This window comes from Tinamus guttatus, unplaced genomic scaffold (genome assembly GCF_059628265.1).
Source record: "Tinamus guttatus ecotype Peru unplaced genomic scaffold, ASM5962826v1 Tinamus_guttatus_pri_ptg000125l, whole genome shotgun sequence".
Classification (NCBI taxonomy): domain Eukaryota; kingdom Metazoa; phylum Chordata; class Aves; order Tinamiformes; family Tinamidae; genus Tinamus; species Tinamus guttatus.
In genome coordinates this window covers 3,655,966-3,672,167 of record NW_028288659.1, presented here as the reverse complement: position 1 = coordinate 3,672,167, position 16,202 = coordinate 3,655,966, and positions in this window count along the sequence as shown.

Below are 16,202 nucleotides of genomic sequence, written 5' to 3'. Positions count from 1 at the left end.
ATAGTGGTGATGCTGGAATTGTTTCCTGTGATGATAATGGTGATTTTTGAAATAAGAGGATTGTTGTTTCAGGTGGGGAAGTAAGCAACAGGAGCAGCTGTGCTGCAAAGTGAGTCAGATCCTGTTTATTGCTGGTGCTCTTTATTAATAAAGAACCACAGAAAGATGTGAGCTGCAGCAATAATGCAGTCGTGTAAAGAAAAGGTAAGGAAAAGGTGGGGAGAGCGGGAGCTGTTCTGAACAGGAGATCTGCATGAGCTGCAGTCTGGGTGTTTAAGAAGCTGAGATGGAACAAGTAGTCTTATAATAACAACTATGGGTAAAATTAATTTCTCTGTAGAGCGCGGTAGTGTGTTTTTGTACTTCATCGCATTTCCTAGAGGGGACAGTGTGGTGCCTGAAATGCCAAGCCTCTTGATGTTGTCTAACCTGCAAATAATAGTAACTCAGTTAAACAGTTGTTTAAGGTCAGGTTAGGGACAATTGCGCTTTTTTTTTTTTTTTTTGTCAATTTTTTATTAAGAAGCAAAATGAAAACAAAATGAAAATCTTCTGAGGTCAAATAGAGTTGTCATAGAGGAGGCCAGAGACAATCTAATGCCAAGTTCTGATCTGCAAAGTCTTAGCAGCCAAATTTGACAGGAGCTCCTGCTTCCTTCGCTCACCCCTGCAGTAAACATCTCTCACACATCTAATATGCATCTGAGACATGGCCACGCACTGATGCCAAGCACAGCTGGTCAGCCTGATTTGTCATCCTAACAACCTACTCCTACTATGTAGGGTCATGGAGCAGGAGGGCAGGCATGGCACAGCTCTGCAAACGTGGGAGATACAGTCCAGCTGTGGAGAGAAGTCTGAAGTAGTTTGGGCTGGTGAACTAAACTGTCATGTGGATATTAATTGCAGGATAAGAATGATGCTATTTTTCCATCTTTCCTTAAATGTAAACAGTATCAGCTGTTTTTAAACCTGGAAGAGTTGCTCTTGTCTGTGCCTAGAGTCAACATAGCAGGGCTATACTGCTATAAATATATTAAAGGAAATCAGTGTATCTGGCTGTGCTTCTGCTTCCCGGATAGCAGTTTCTAGTAATGAGAAAAGGTAACTTCAAGAACTCTCAGGAAGAGGCACTAAGAAGGAGCATCACAATACCTTTGTGTTGTGGGTGGGATGTCAATGCTTGGCTCCTTGCCTCTTATCTGAAATCTAGAGTATTTTTTCATTGTTGTCATCTTGATTTTCTGTAGGAAAACAAATGAAGTGAGTTGCAGAGGGACCTTTCTTTGTGTCTTCACCTGTGAAGACACAAAAATGTCAAAAATGCTGTGAAATTGCATTCTCCTCCTCCCGCTCCTGTGAAGCAGTTCAAGGAGAGTTAAGAGATACAGGCACCTGTAACAGGGCCTCCTGAGGTAAATCGCCTCAAGTATTAATCCAGATCTGACCAGCATGCGGTCACAGGGCCAGAGAGCCGGCAATCAGTCTTTTCTGCAGTCTCTTCTGTGTCAGTAGGCTGTTAATATGAGATTAGCAGCATTAGGGAGACTTTGAGCTAGAAACAGTAAGGCTCTATGGTCTGACTTGAAGAGAAAGAAACCCAGTTACACCCCACCAAAAAAAAAAAAAAGAACAGAAAATCTGAATATATAAAAGGCATTATAAACACAGCTGAACAAAGTATAGTCTGCAGGAAAGCTGTGGAGTTTTATAATACATCATAGCTTACAAGCAACTTCATTTTTAATAAAGCAATTAGGTCCACAGAGACTGCAGGTCTCAACGTGCAGCACTCCCTCCTCATCCCCATGTGCTTTTGTTTGGGTCTAGCTAGACCATTACATGCTGGAACCTGCAATTTGCTTGTATTTCCCATGAGCAATGGATCCCTATTAAATATGAAGATAGCTGGCTTCAGTTCCCTTCAATTAACCCAAATTCAGTGTTCCCTCTGGCTTTTGGCAGGTGATCATTAGAGCCCTCGTTTGTGTGAAGGTGAACACATTCTGGTTATGTATCTAACAGATGGACAAGTCTAAAGTCTTTCTTCTTTTACTTAGAACCAGAATTTCACAATAATTATTTTACTTAGAATCAAAAAATATTATTTTTAAAATAGGAAGGAGTGCCTCACCACATTTTGGCATCACCTGCTGATGTCCTAGTTAGTGTTTTTTTAAAGTAGTTACCTCAACTCTGGCTGCACAAAAACTCGTATGAACAACAGACAAGGATAGTAGAGAGAAGACAGTAAAGACGATTAAAGGGTAGTCACAGTCCAACTAGGTGGGGATGTATCATGTGATGTTAAAGTCTGAGCAAATCCCTGTTTTAGCCTTTATTTTAAAAACATACTGTGTAAGGTGCAAACACTGGAAACCGGAAAATTGTAAACACAGGTACTTTGATAGCTTGTAGAGGTGTAATTTTTGCTTAAATAATAGCAAAAACTTTTAGAAAAGAAGGGTGATTTTAAGCTGGTCATGCCATATCCTTTGCTCCATATCAAACAAAATACCAAAACACCAAACCCAGCAACCCAGCATTCAAAGAAAAAAACGTTGTTACTTTTTATTTAATTGTTACCATTATAATAGTAATAATTAGTGCTGGGTGGGGCCTTTCATAGCTTTGAGGTGACCAATTTGTTTAAAGGCCTAAGGCAGCAGCTTTTCTACAACCAGTTATTATATGTGAGGAAAATACTAAAAGCTGTCATCACCCTAAGTCAATTAAATCTTTGTCTAGCACTGCATCTCTTTACTGATTCAGAGTTACTTCCCCTTCTAATTGCTAATATCTTTTCTTAAAGCCCCACCTGCTGAAATCTGTTTTTGCCTAATACTCACTATATTTCGTCTTTTTCAAAAGTGAACATCATGTTCCCATAGTTGGATGAAATGTTTGACAATGTGAATGTACTGCTGCAATAAAGCAAATGAGAAGGAAAAAAAAAAGAATTTTCTCAAAACACATTATTTTTACCTGGCCTTGCTGTCTTTTTGGTACTTCTTGCCTCAGCGTCTGACAAAAGTCTGTCCCACATGTTGATTTCAAGCTTAGCACAATATTCTATTAATTATAACTGCAAGCATCCAAATGCCTCATGTTCTGCATTTCGAACTAGGAATTACAGAAAGCGTTACATGAACTAAAAAGCCAACTCTTCCGTCTGCCAGGCTGCTCTCCTGGTCCTTATTTGACTTGGTCTTGTGATGCTCATAAAAGTTTTAACGCGGGGCTGTGCAGTAAAGCCAGCAGTGCTGGGCTGTTGCCAGGTAACGGTGCCTACTGCTCCGAGAGGATCAGCAGGGAAGGGATTGCGGCTGGGGCAGCCTCCCGGCCTCCTGTTCCGCTGGCTTAAACATATCACTCTGCCGGCTCCGCACGAGGACTGCAGCGGGCAGAACCTCACCGCCTGCTCGTTTTGCTCACAAACTTTATTTAGCAATTAAGAATTCTTTTTTTTTTTCTCCTTTGCCTCTGAAATTTTTAATGCAGTTGATAAAAATGCAGCATCTTCTGTTTTGGGAAGGATTTCTCCCCTGATTTTGAAGATCCGTTTGCTATTTTAGAGTCTTGTTGGATTGAGAGGTATGGTTATAGTTTGTGCAAAGTTAATATCTAAAGCAATGTATTCCTTTCCATTTCTTTTGCAAATTAGCTGTGTTTCTCTGTGTCTTTTTTACTTGGTGGTTGTTCTCCTCTTTCTCAGAAGTGTCACGGCAATACTAGATGCAGACAAACATAGGATTAGGTGTCTAATTAGTTTATGTAGCCTTGAGCATACTTGTTTACTTCTCAGCAATGGGGGAAGGGCAGCCCACAAATAATCTAACTGTTGCCCGTCCTTGAGTTTTCAGCTTTAACAGAAGTCTGAGCCAGGGTTGTGTGAAAAGACAGGTCCTAACTGTTTAGAGCCATTGTTGTTCCAGCTGCCTGTTGACAAAGGAAGTTGAAAACTCAGTTTGTGTTAGCACATCTGAAATGATTTCTCATTTAGAGTTAGCTCCAAAAATACTCATTTCCAGAAAAATGACTCAGTATAGACAGCCTGAAAGAACTTGCTTGAAATGTTATAAATAATAATAATAAAAAAAACCTAATAAGCTGTAATTAATATCTTTTGGAACCCTAGGTAATGTAAGCTGTGTTTTAAATGTTTTTGGTGCATCAAAGTGAACCTTAAGCTATCACTTTCCTCTCCCCTCTTAAAAGTCGCCCTTTACCAGATCTAGCTGGGGGAACTCAGCTTGATTTTCCCACAGTTCATTTTCTTGCCTCAGTCTGGCCCTGGCTCATCTGTGGAGAGCAGCTTGTGTCTGGCCTCGTTAGCCACTTCACTCCAAAGCCAGTGGCTGATTTTCCGCTACTGCCGAGACGGACTCGCACCAAGGTGACTTCTCGCTTTGCCCTGGGCAGCACTTGCCAGATCCCTCCTTGTGTCAGCTTTGTGCAGAGAGTGGCCAGTGCACGGGGGCAAGGACACCAAGGAGCAGCTCCCTAGGCAGGACGAACTGTGAGCTGCGGGGGGTGCAGCATGAGCAGGGGCAGTGCCTTCTCCTCCCTGCACAGGGCGCAGTCTCACCCAACGACAGGATCTGAATATCTGAGCGGAGCGGGCAGAGCAGGGTACTGATAACGGGTTTCGTCAACAGCCCCATACAAGGTGAAGTGATGAAGCAGGGTCAGGGTTCAGTCAGGGAGTCCAGTCGGGAGCATTTGGAGACAAGGCTATGACGTAGGTCCAAGGTCCACCCAGGAGACAGAGAGAGGGCTGAAGACATGCAGAATTGCACGTCAAATCAGGCCTGGGTGCCCAAGCCAGAGCTGAAATGGGGTGCCCGGGGCCAATAAGCAGAAGGTGCAGCCTGAAGGTCCTGGGTAAGGTTGGTCAGGGCAGTATATTCCTATTAGTGCCCTCAGGGCCCTGACAAATAACTTCTTTAGCTGGACACGTTTCCAAAATGATTAAGGAACTATGAAAGAGAGTATTTTTTTTAAAAAAAAACAATTCTACTAATTAATAGACTTGTACGAGTGTCTTGATTTAGCTAAAATTTAAAATGTCGTGAATATGTTCAAGGATTAAAATTATCCCAAGCGACCTTAGATCTAGAGTTCATTGACTAGACATTTCTCCCCATAATTTTTTTCCTCTTTCTGAACTTAAAATTTCCTTTTCTAATAACAGAGATGATAATGTAATTGTCTGTCCTACCTGATAGAGGGCTTATTAGTTTCATATTTTTAGTTGTATTTGTAATTTTTTTTCTGTGATGTTGGCAAAAAAGCAAAGAGACTAGTGAAAAGCAAAGCAGCAGTGCCGTTTGCTGTATACACTAGCAAAAGTAAATAGCTCCAGAACAAAGTAATGAACTGACACTCAATAAACTGAGCAGTTTTCAAAAAAAAAAAAAAATACTGAGCAGTTTTGGGAGTGTCGGGAGCTTGCTGGTTTCCCTCAGGGGTCAGGGACTTTGCTATAGCACTTAGGGATACAGAGTACCATGCCCTCATGTTTCTCTGGAAATGTGTTTGTGAGGAAGCACGTGGAGGCTCATAGACAGGGGAAGAGCACTGAGGTGTTTGCAGTGTGCTAGTGTGTCAGACTGGCAGGGGGAGTACAAAACCAAGTGATGAGGGTCCTGGAGGTCACTGTAAACACTAGGGAAGGTTAAGAGAGGTAGAGGGATTGGGAGGTCATGCTAAGTTTGAAAGGGACAGTAGATGGACATGACTGATGATATCTTTGGCAATTGGAAACAGAACCTTAAATAGCTCAAATTTGTTATTTGTATTCAAGAACGCTTGTCCATGCCAGGCCTAGGCATCTGTCTTTCTTGTGTCAAATTAAGCAGCAGTTAACATTCCCAATGCACTCTGAGCTGCCCAAACAATGGGCCTTTTCTAAGCTGCCTTTGCAAGACCGTCTCATGCCAAAAGGTGTGTTCACCAGAAGAAATTCAATACTAGAAAGATATTCAGATAATTTCTGGAGATGAAATCAGTGTGTGCTAAATCCCCAAAGGAACTGACTCTCAAAATAGCCTTAGCAGGGAAACATGCTCTGTAAACCATTACCAAAGGTTGTGCTGATAGCACTAAAGGCCTTATTGCGTAAAATGCACAGTTTCTTCCTTGATCTTCCAAATCACTGTTCTTTATTTTTCTAAGTTTGCTGCACTCAAAGCTGGTACTCTAGTCTAACTATTCATGTGACAGTTAAAGATTCACATTGGCCAGAAGTAGGATAATCTTGGGGCTAAGTCCCTTGTGCTGCCTAAATTACAGGGTTAAAAGAGGGCTGTGATGTACTTAACAGTCTGCCTTAACATTGCTCAGCAAGTTAGAGGTTAACAAAGACCTTATTATTTGAAAAGATAATTGATACCCAAAACAAGTCAGACATCCCCCAACTAAGCCATAGAGATCATCAATGATCATGAACAATAGCTGATGATGTCCAGGATTCAGTGAGTTAAGTGGTTAATCCTATATAGAAAGCTATGTCCATAATGGGGTTTAAATAGGGGAAATCCACCCAATTTGCCCCCTAGAGAATTGCTTCCTGCTGTTAGGCTGATGGATATGTCTATAAATATCATGTTAGCCACCAGCAGATAAAATCTGGCAGAGCTGAAAAGCCTCTTTCTATTAAACGATACATTGATCTCCATGCAACAGCAGCAGCCTGGGTTAATGAGCCACAGAAACCAATCCCTCTATTTCCACAGTGTGACTGTAGCCAAAGAGAAAAAAGTCCATAACCAGCTTCTTTCTTGATCTGGTGAAAAGAAAGAGAAAACAACAACAACAACAACAAAAAAAAAAAACAGTCAAAACTTGCACTTTCTTCCTTCTCTGCAGTTTCCTCCACATTTCCTTACCTTCTATGTTAGACACCCAGGCAGCACATCATACAGCCTTTTGCTACAATTTGTTCAAACTTACAATTTGCTGTTTACATCCATCAGAGAAACCTGTCAGGGCAGTTATGGCAGATTTGCCTTCGCAGTTTTCTTCAGGTAAGCCAGAACCCCGCATAGCTGCAGAGGACACACCAGCAAGTATATGTGCCTTCTCCAGTACAGGCACTAATGCATGGCAGGCAGGCAAACTTCATCCTCACTCCTTTTAGTCATTTTTTGCATTTTTAGCACAGTGCTTCTGTGCTAAAGCTAAAATTTTTAAAGCTTTTAAACCTTAAAACAGATTTAAAGCTAAAATCTTAATATTTGTTAGGCTTATCCTATTCTTATGTAGGGCCTAAGTTTTGATTTTTTTGTCTCTCAGAGCTGCTGATACTGCAAGTGGATGCACACACCCACTTACAGAGACTTCAGCCCCAATGTTTGGATTCTCCAAGCTGTCAGTTCAAGTATAAAGCCTCCATGTGTATAAAGGCCTCAGCCCGAGGATGACAGTCTTCTAGTGCTCCAACCAGCTCTGCTTGTGTTTAAAGATGTCAGCCACAAATGAGTTAAACCTTATAAGGTGGTTCAGACTAAGTTTGTTTTGAGCTTGTGTCCTGTATATTTCTTCCCTGTGCTGCCTATTTGTCTCCCTTTGGCTTTCTGTCTCAGTTTTGCTCTCTGGCACCATGTTCCTCAGTTACTGACTCACTGGAAATCCAAATGTTTCTTATCCCTGGGGACTGTGACCAAGTTGTTTGGCATACGCCTGGTTATCACTGTGGGACTCATCTGGAGAACTTGCAAGAGATAACTTTGCCTGGCACTCCTGACAGGCAGCCTGTGCCATTGACGCTGTTCTTCCAGGCACAATAAAGGCCAACGAGAAAGAATAGAAGAAATCAGGGATTCATATTTCCACCAAAACACATACCCATAGCTGCTTCCAATGTGAGGAGCATTGTGAGGAGAGAATAATTAGGGTACTTTCACCTCTTTTACTTCTGCTGTGAGCTTTGGCCTTGCTTCTCTCGCCATGTAGTGTTCCTTACGTGGCACACACCACATTAGGAAGCTTTGGAAGTGGGACCTGCCTTTCAAGGCAGATCAGTTCTGCCTTTGGTGCTCTGCCTGGACCTTTCTGATGAAGAAAGGAAAAGAAAGGAATGTTACAGAAACTCTGCCTCTGAAATGGTCCTTTGCTGCTTCAGTGTCTTTGGAGGTGAGACAGTCTTTTGCTTCAGAGACCCTAGAAGGAGTTAAAGCAAACTGGAACCGTAGAGGATAATCTTGAAATCCAACGGCTCTGCCTGTCCTGTGTGCATTGACACTGGGGTCTGACATTCAGCAGCTCAAAGAACTGAGCTGTTGTTAGCCCTGAAGAGCCATACACTAAGAGAAAATGATTCTACACCATTTTCAGCAGTATCAACAAAATTGTTTACCAAGTTCCGAAGAGTTATATTTTTGGCATCACTGGTAGCCTAATTTGGCCTGTTCAATGTTACTTATGAGTAAGAAGGAAAGAACTTGACTTGTCTCTCAGTTATGAAGCAGAATTTTTATGGATGACAGTTAAAGAAAACAAAGCAAAATAAGTTTTTGTACGTTTACCTCATAGGATTTGGAGAAATCTGGATTCTGATTTCAGTTGGAGGGATAGGTGCTTCCATCATTTAAAATCACATTGCTGGCATCTCCAAATAACCACAACTTGAGACACCCAAAATGAATGAACACACTCCAAAATGAATGAACACACTTGTAAATCTAGTCGTAAATGGCCTGTTCAGAGTCATATAATATGACTGGAAAAGCTGTGGGGAAGGTGACCTCAAAACTTTCTTATTAGGGCAAAATTTCTGTCATGGACAATCCTTCTTTGTGTCCTTGAAGACTCTGCTAACTGTGACTTAAATATAGGCCATTATAGTCTGAACTAAGCCCCTTTGACACCACAGCACCTCGGTAGGTTTTCTAAAGGGATCATAGAACTGCAGATATTTGCAGAATTTAGTTTATGCATAGATCTGCTTTTGGAAGAAGCTGCTACCACCCTTGGATTCTGCTGTCACGCTGGGTGAGGAGAGCCTCCATCTGTTCTCTCCACCGTGCAGATGCTCTAAGTGGATATCTGCAGCGAGGCTGAAATTTGAGCCTGGTGGCAAGGTGAAAATGCTATTAAGTGGATAATGGGGCACAAGGTCTTCATTGCATATTTAAACTCCATAGAAGCACATATGACAGTGCCAGAAAAGCTATAATCTTGCAGCAAGCATAGTGGGATGGGTTCCTGGCTGTGTAACTCGCCTAGGAATAATAACTACAGTAATAATAACTACAGTAACATGGACCTCTGCCTACGTAACTGGGCACTGCCTATGAAGGGGAACAAAACAAACAAAAAGCACAGGGGAACAGCAACAGTGAAGTAAATAATAGCCTAATAAATCATTAATGCCAAGAATTTATACGGTACTTTTTACTCATTCAAAACACTAGGCAAAACATTAGCTGATTAACCTTAATTAACAATTCAGGCAAATAAAGGGAAGTGGAATGAAAATGGTTAGAGGAAGTCTGGGAGTATGAAGGCTTCCTGAAATGATGAAATGATTTTGATGTCCTTGATGGGAGGAAGAATTTCTTCCTCTAGGGTTTCAATGTGCTTGTAAAGTGGGTGTTATTACTGCAGTTTTAATAACCACCTGCCTATTTCTCAGGAACAGAAGATTATACATAACATACCCAAAGGTTTCATGTTCATTTAAATAGAGTATGCAGTTATACGCGCCCAACAAAAAGGGAAAGTATCATCAGCCCTGCATTTCAGGGTGTAGAGTGATGACTTGGAAAAAAGAATAAAAAAAGTTACTTCTTTAACTTCCCACCAGATGGATATATTGCTATACATTTCTGTGCAATATTTCACATTAGATATTGCTGGAAAACATGGTGTTTTTGCAGAGTGACCTGCATACCTTTACATTTGATGTAAAGGATTCACTGAATTATCAACCGAAAAAACACTGAGAACACTTCAAATTTGTATATTTATGTGTGTATATATATATTTAATGAATTAATTCATTCCCTTGCAATAAGATAGGAGTCTTTGGCAGAGAATTGCTGTGCAACTTGATTCCTGGCTGTGCCATATTTAGGTCTGTGTTATCACCTGCTGCCCACACTTTTGCAGCATAAACTCCTCAAAGAACCTGAGAAGAGATGCATTTTTAGTCTGCTGCCCTGAATCGCTTCTCTATTGAAGAACCTCTTAATCTGCCAGAGGAAGGCAAATAGAATCTAGAATAGACAGGGCTAGAATAACCACAGGCCACGCATGTAGCAGATTTCCCAATTTCAAATAAAGACGAAGACTTCTGGGATACTGTTTAAGTCAAGTTCTGGATTATCTGCAACAGGAGAACTTTGTTTTTCATGCTGGTACAATACCGACAAATGGTGCTGCAGATAAAGCCAGCAGCCTTCAAGAAAGCAGTGACTTAACAGAGCATTAATTGCTGTGATACCTTTGCTATCCTCCTTCAAAAAGACTACAAAGTCTGTGTTTCCCTGTGACCTGGGAGGCTGTCTGTGTGAGCAATGAAAGCTATCAAACTTTTCCTTTTTCTCTCCTTTTTCCTCTGTCTAGTTCTCAAGGGGATAGAAGATCCCGGCAGCTGGATCTACTCCAGGCTTTTGCCTTTTGTTTTCCTGCATTTTTCTCTTGGCACAATTCAGAGGTTTTCTGTGTTGTGCTTCCACAATCACATGCTAGAATATTTGCACAGCTGTCTGGTGACAGAAGCAGGAGGCAGGGGGAGAGAGCAAATCTACTCTTCTGTTATTGAAAAAGACCAAAACCCACAAAGTTTAACATGAGTTTAATCATATAAAATCTTCACTTTGCTCTGCTCTTTGGCATGCAACAAACCCTCTTGCACCTGTTCTGGTTATCCCCATGTCCTCCACCTTGTTCTTCTCATACACAGAGATTCACACTTTTCTGCTCCTCTTAAAACCTCCATGGGCTCCCTCACAACTAAGTCTCCACTACCCACCTTCGTGCACTCACTTCAGCCTGTTCCTGGTTTATGGAAATAGGACCAACTCCTATAGGCCGTAATCTCTGACTGAAGTCAGTGGAAGCTTTGGCAGAAGGACTGAGAAGCTAATTAATGTTCTTCCCCCAAGTATATATATTGGATGGTGATGAGAGATGACAAAATATCGCCTAGAAAGTCCATTAATAAATGAGAAGTAGATGTGGGGAAGAAGAGTTGATTGAATTATTTATAATGCAGTTGCAGAATTGCTGAGTTGCTGAGCTTTCCAGAAACCCATCCATAGCAGGCATGACCATAGCAGTTAATAAGAATACAGACAAGCAGGAGCAAGGACCTCCATGAAAATTAGATATGGAAACATTTTTGGAAAAAAAAAATCCAAATTGTTTACCACAAGTAAGAATATATTTAGGGTACACATTATTTTCTAATACCCTTGAGAACTCCTTTCAAGTTAATTCTATTAGCAGCGCTCCAGAGATTTGCAAGCAAAAACTGAGCAAATGTGGTCCCATCTTTACAAGAGTAGATGCTCCCTATCTGATAAGGCTATCTGTAGGCTGTAGTGAAAAGGATGGCATACACATAAATTCATTGAACGTTGGTAGTGGTACTAAGAGCCAAAAGAACTTCAATGGTAAAAGAAACCATCTTGTTGCATTTTTTTGACAGAAATATCTATTAGGGACTGAAGATAAGAGAGTGGATATATTAGATACTTTGTTGCAATGCGTGGAAAATTGCATTTCTCAACTCCTCAGTGGCTTAAAGGGAGAAGAGCACAAAGGCCAATGAGATCTTTCTCAGCTATGATTCACATGCGTGCTCTCCTACTACAAACAACCCACTCCCTTCCTCCTTGCGCATAAACACGCGCTCCCTCCCTTTATCCGGCTCCTGGACCACACACACGTCTATATCCACTTTCTACCCTTCACATCAGCCAGCCCCTTCTCTGAGCTACCTCCTCAATTAAAGGTGTATTTTCACCTTAGGCCACCAAGATTTTTTTTTTCAAGGTTTTATTGCTCTCCACAGTCATGAACTCCAGACAAAGCATTCCTTTCTGTGAGGGAACTTCACACCCAGGAATGTGGTTTGGATATTTAATGGACAAAGAAACATTCATGTTCTTGCGCCAGTTGCCTCTTAATCCTAGAGAAGAATGAATGTGCAGTCACTTTAGCCTCCCAGCTCAGCTGATGAAATCTCTGTCCTTCTGGGCACATACATTTGCTGTAGGTCCTTGTTTGTTTGTGGTGGAGACTGAAGTGTGTAGGCGTAGGGATGTGTTGTCTCTGTACCGGCCTGCGTTCAGCAGCCTGAATGTCATTTCCAGCCCGTTAGCCTCCGAAGCCTCTGTTTGTGAAATTACCCTAATAGGGCGACTGATGAGAAATGGGTGCTCATTAGCTGCTGTCACTTTTATACCCTCTTCTGTGACTAATGGTGCAAGGAAACTCTGGTGATTGCATTAAATGCCTCTAGCTAATGCTCTGACCAAGAAGATAAATCTGAAACTGAAAAAGGCTTCTCAGAGCCACTAGCCAAGCCCAACCACCTCCTCTCCCCAAGGGTCCTTCGCTGCCTTCCTAACCCCTGCTAGCCCAGCGTTTCTGCTTGCCAGGATTGTCTGCAGGGACAGCTTCACTGTGAACGCTTCCACGCCAGGGCACCCACACGCAGCAAGTTTTTTCCACCCAGCCAAGTGTAAAAGTGTCTGGAGAGAGGGAGAAAGGGAGGACGGGAGGGAGGTCAGAAAGACATATTTAATTATATGCACCAAGCAGCATTTCCCCTATATAAGAATGAGCATATAGTTCAGTTTTTGATCTTATTCCCTTCTGGTTTTGAATTACTGAAGAAGTCATACAATACCAATGATAACATGGATTTTTATACCACGCCTTCATATTAGTAGTCTCACATCTATGTGGAAGCAGATGCTCCTAATTCTGAATATCTTCATAACTGTTTTTGAAAAAGCCACTAAGTAGCCCAGTAAAGGGCAAGCTGTTGACGTCCAGCATCTTTAACGTGAAGGCTCCAGACTTGCTGGGACCAGCGCTAAATAAATGTACCTACTTTGCTGGGATACTTTGGTGCTGCCAAGTCTAGCAGCATTGTCATGGTCACCACTGTATTTGGTGATGTTCTTGAGGTCCCATGTTTTAGAAACACATAAACACAAAAGAATTGTAACTTTTTTCTAAACCAAATTAAATTCTAATCCTTGTAGTGTTGAGAAAAAGCTGTAAAACTGGGTCGTGAAGGTAAAAGCAAAGACAAGTAAAAAGTACTGTTATTGCTTTCAATGTTTCAGATTTTTTTTTAACCCACTCACAATTTTTTGACTCTGATTCAAGTCTTTTTAATCCAATAATGCTGTTATGAGCTAGGCCATTCTTCTCTGCTTCAGATTATAGTGGTTCAAAAAAAGTGCTTAAGTGCCTGCACCGATGGGACCTCTAGTACTTAGGCTTTGGCATCGAGAAACGTCCCTCTCCAAGCAAGTTGTGATGAGCTAAAGGAAAGCTAAACAATTTGAGTCAAAAGTGGGGATATGAAGGTTAGGCAAGAAAACAAACATAGGTTTTACTTCTCTGTGTTTGTTTTTGCCCCTACCACCTACGTATGTACAGAGCTGTGTTTGTTCCTGGCATCCTGAGAGAGGAAATCTATTACCTTAGAAGAAGCACTTGGCCTTACAATAGAATAATAAGGAAAGCAACAGAGAACCATTGGCAACATTTTATTAAGAAGATGAGATAAATAGTCTGTCTTGTAAACGAGCAGTATTATTTAACTATGCAAGGATTCACTTTCCATAACAAGCCTGGATTGTTCATTGCCCAGCAAAGTAACGGCTGCTCCTGCAGTCCTGACTTCTCCTCTAATTAGACCACGGACTCCATAGGTCATTGCTCCTATGCAATGTGATTTCGAACATTACTAATAATATTTGTGTCAGTGCTATGATAAAAAATACGAAGAGTGAGAAAAAGGGGTCAGCCATATTAAGACTCAGAAAGGATGATTTCGAGATGATGTTTCAGTTCAGAGGACAGGAACAAAGGAATTCTGCCTGCCCATCAGCTTCCCTGTGGCTGCAGATGCAACCTCACAGACACATTTTCTCATGTTGGCAGAGAAACACCTGGCAAAGAAACACCCTTTTACTGTCTCAGCTGCTCATTCACCTGCTCAAAGAGACAAAATAATATCACTTTGCCCTAGCAGTTCTTCAAATGCTGGTGTGTGTTGGTGCTCAGATGTTTACCAAAACAAGATTTTTTTTTCCCTGTTTTCACATGTCACTGTTTCCCAAAGGAAATGACTGGCTGTCTCAGAATTATGCCAGGTTTGCTATACCATAAAACAGATTTATGGGTGTTGTAGGGCTTCTCATGTGTGCATTGGCAGGGGATGTACTCCCTTAAAAAGGCCTTTTTTTAAGGAATGGTGGATTGCCAGGGTCAGAGGAAACCCCCAAAGCGGAGGCAATTCCTGTTTTTGGTGCCACCGTTGCCTCTGTTCCCGAGCCTCAAGGGACCACTGCTCTGTTACCATGACAACAGTGACGAACTGGCAGCCCGAAGCACCGTCGCGCCGTCTCCATGAAACCCTGCGAGATGCTCTGAGAAAGGCGGTCAGGAGGTTTGCATCCCAGATCCCGCTTCCTTTTCACTTGGGCTTTATCTTGCAAGCACAGAGAAGGAGAAAGCTGCTTGTGCGAGCTCTCCAAAGAGAAGCCTGTGCAGAATCAGAGTCGGAGAAGCGGAGAGAGGGCTCTCGTTTAGACACTTGCCCAGCAGAGGCGGGGGAGCTAGGAGCACCTGTCGGGGAGGAACTGACTTGTATGAGAAGAAGGTCGCTTTTACAGCCTCGCTCTGTGAGTACTGACCCTGCAGCCTGTTGCGCCTTCTGCTGAAAATGTTTTTTATTGTCTGTTATCAGCCATGAAATTCTGGGTTTTCCTGTTTTGAACAGGAGGAATTTCTTTTGTGTTAGCTCTTCTAAATAGAAGGCACTGATGTTTTCTTGTCTCAGGATCAAGTCCTGTAGGAGCTGCGGGCGTATTAGTAGCAGGTTCAGGATCTCCTGGCAGCCAGCAAGCTCAGTGGAATATGCACAGCAGTAGCTGTAGTTCACAGTCAGAGCTGCACAGTCCATACCTTAATGCACTGATATCAGGTACTGTACTCCAGTCTGCCGATAGGGCACTATCTAGAGAACACTATCTAATTCATGATTCCAGTGTGTGTTATGCACAGTAACCTATTGGTTTTTTTTTAAGATTAAGAATTAAAGCAGCAAGAAAAACAAATGCAGCTTGGAACATGTGCAAAAGGAATATTCTCTATATGTAGGATAGTTACAAGTGATTTCTTTCCAGCGAACCAAACAAACGCATCAGCTATATTAAAAAAAAAAAATACTACATTGTCATAGATCCACCATAGCACATAGATATCATAAGCAAGCATAAAGGCAAACAGTAGCCAAATGTTAAAAAGTCGTGGGTGAGACTGATCTAGTACGACTAATAGTAAACATCATAAATGTTGTGGTACTACAGAGCAGTAGCATTATCAGCTTTAAAATTTCAGCAGAAGAACATTAATTAAATCTAGAGATCTGTGAGAAGAATATACCACTTTGTAAATAATAATATTACATTGAAAAAAAAAAAAAAAAGGAAAATAAATCAAAGGGCTCATGTGCTTCATAGTCCTGAAGTCTTAATCAAACTGCAGCCTGTTTGCATGAGAGCTGAGGGATTTTTGTTTTCTCCATCTGAATTTGGTGCTTGTTGTGTTCCTTGGCCAGACGGCTGCACTGGGGCATCTGTAGCTGTAATCTCATTACGAGACTATTAGGCTGTGATCTGGCCGTGTTGCTGGCATGGATTTAGGCAGGCAGGAGAGCCATGAGGCATGGATGGCTCTAGGGATGAGAGGGGCAACATTCTTTCTCTGGAGGTTGGAAACATTACAACCTAGACTTTGGAAAGCGCTGCTTGTAATCCAGCCGGAAAGGCAAATAGTGACCAGTCCACTCAACCCAGGCACAAAAGGGAGATTTATGAACACAGCTTCTGTTTGTGGTGGTGGCAGTCACACGTGTAAGTTCTCCACTGAATGAGGGCAGAATGCACTCCCTTCAGTGTGTAAATAGTATAAAGACTGGGGCTGGTCTATTACAGATGAAAAACAGA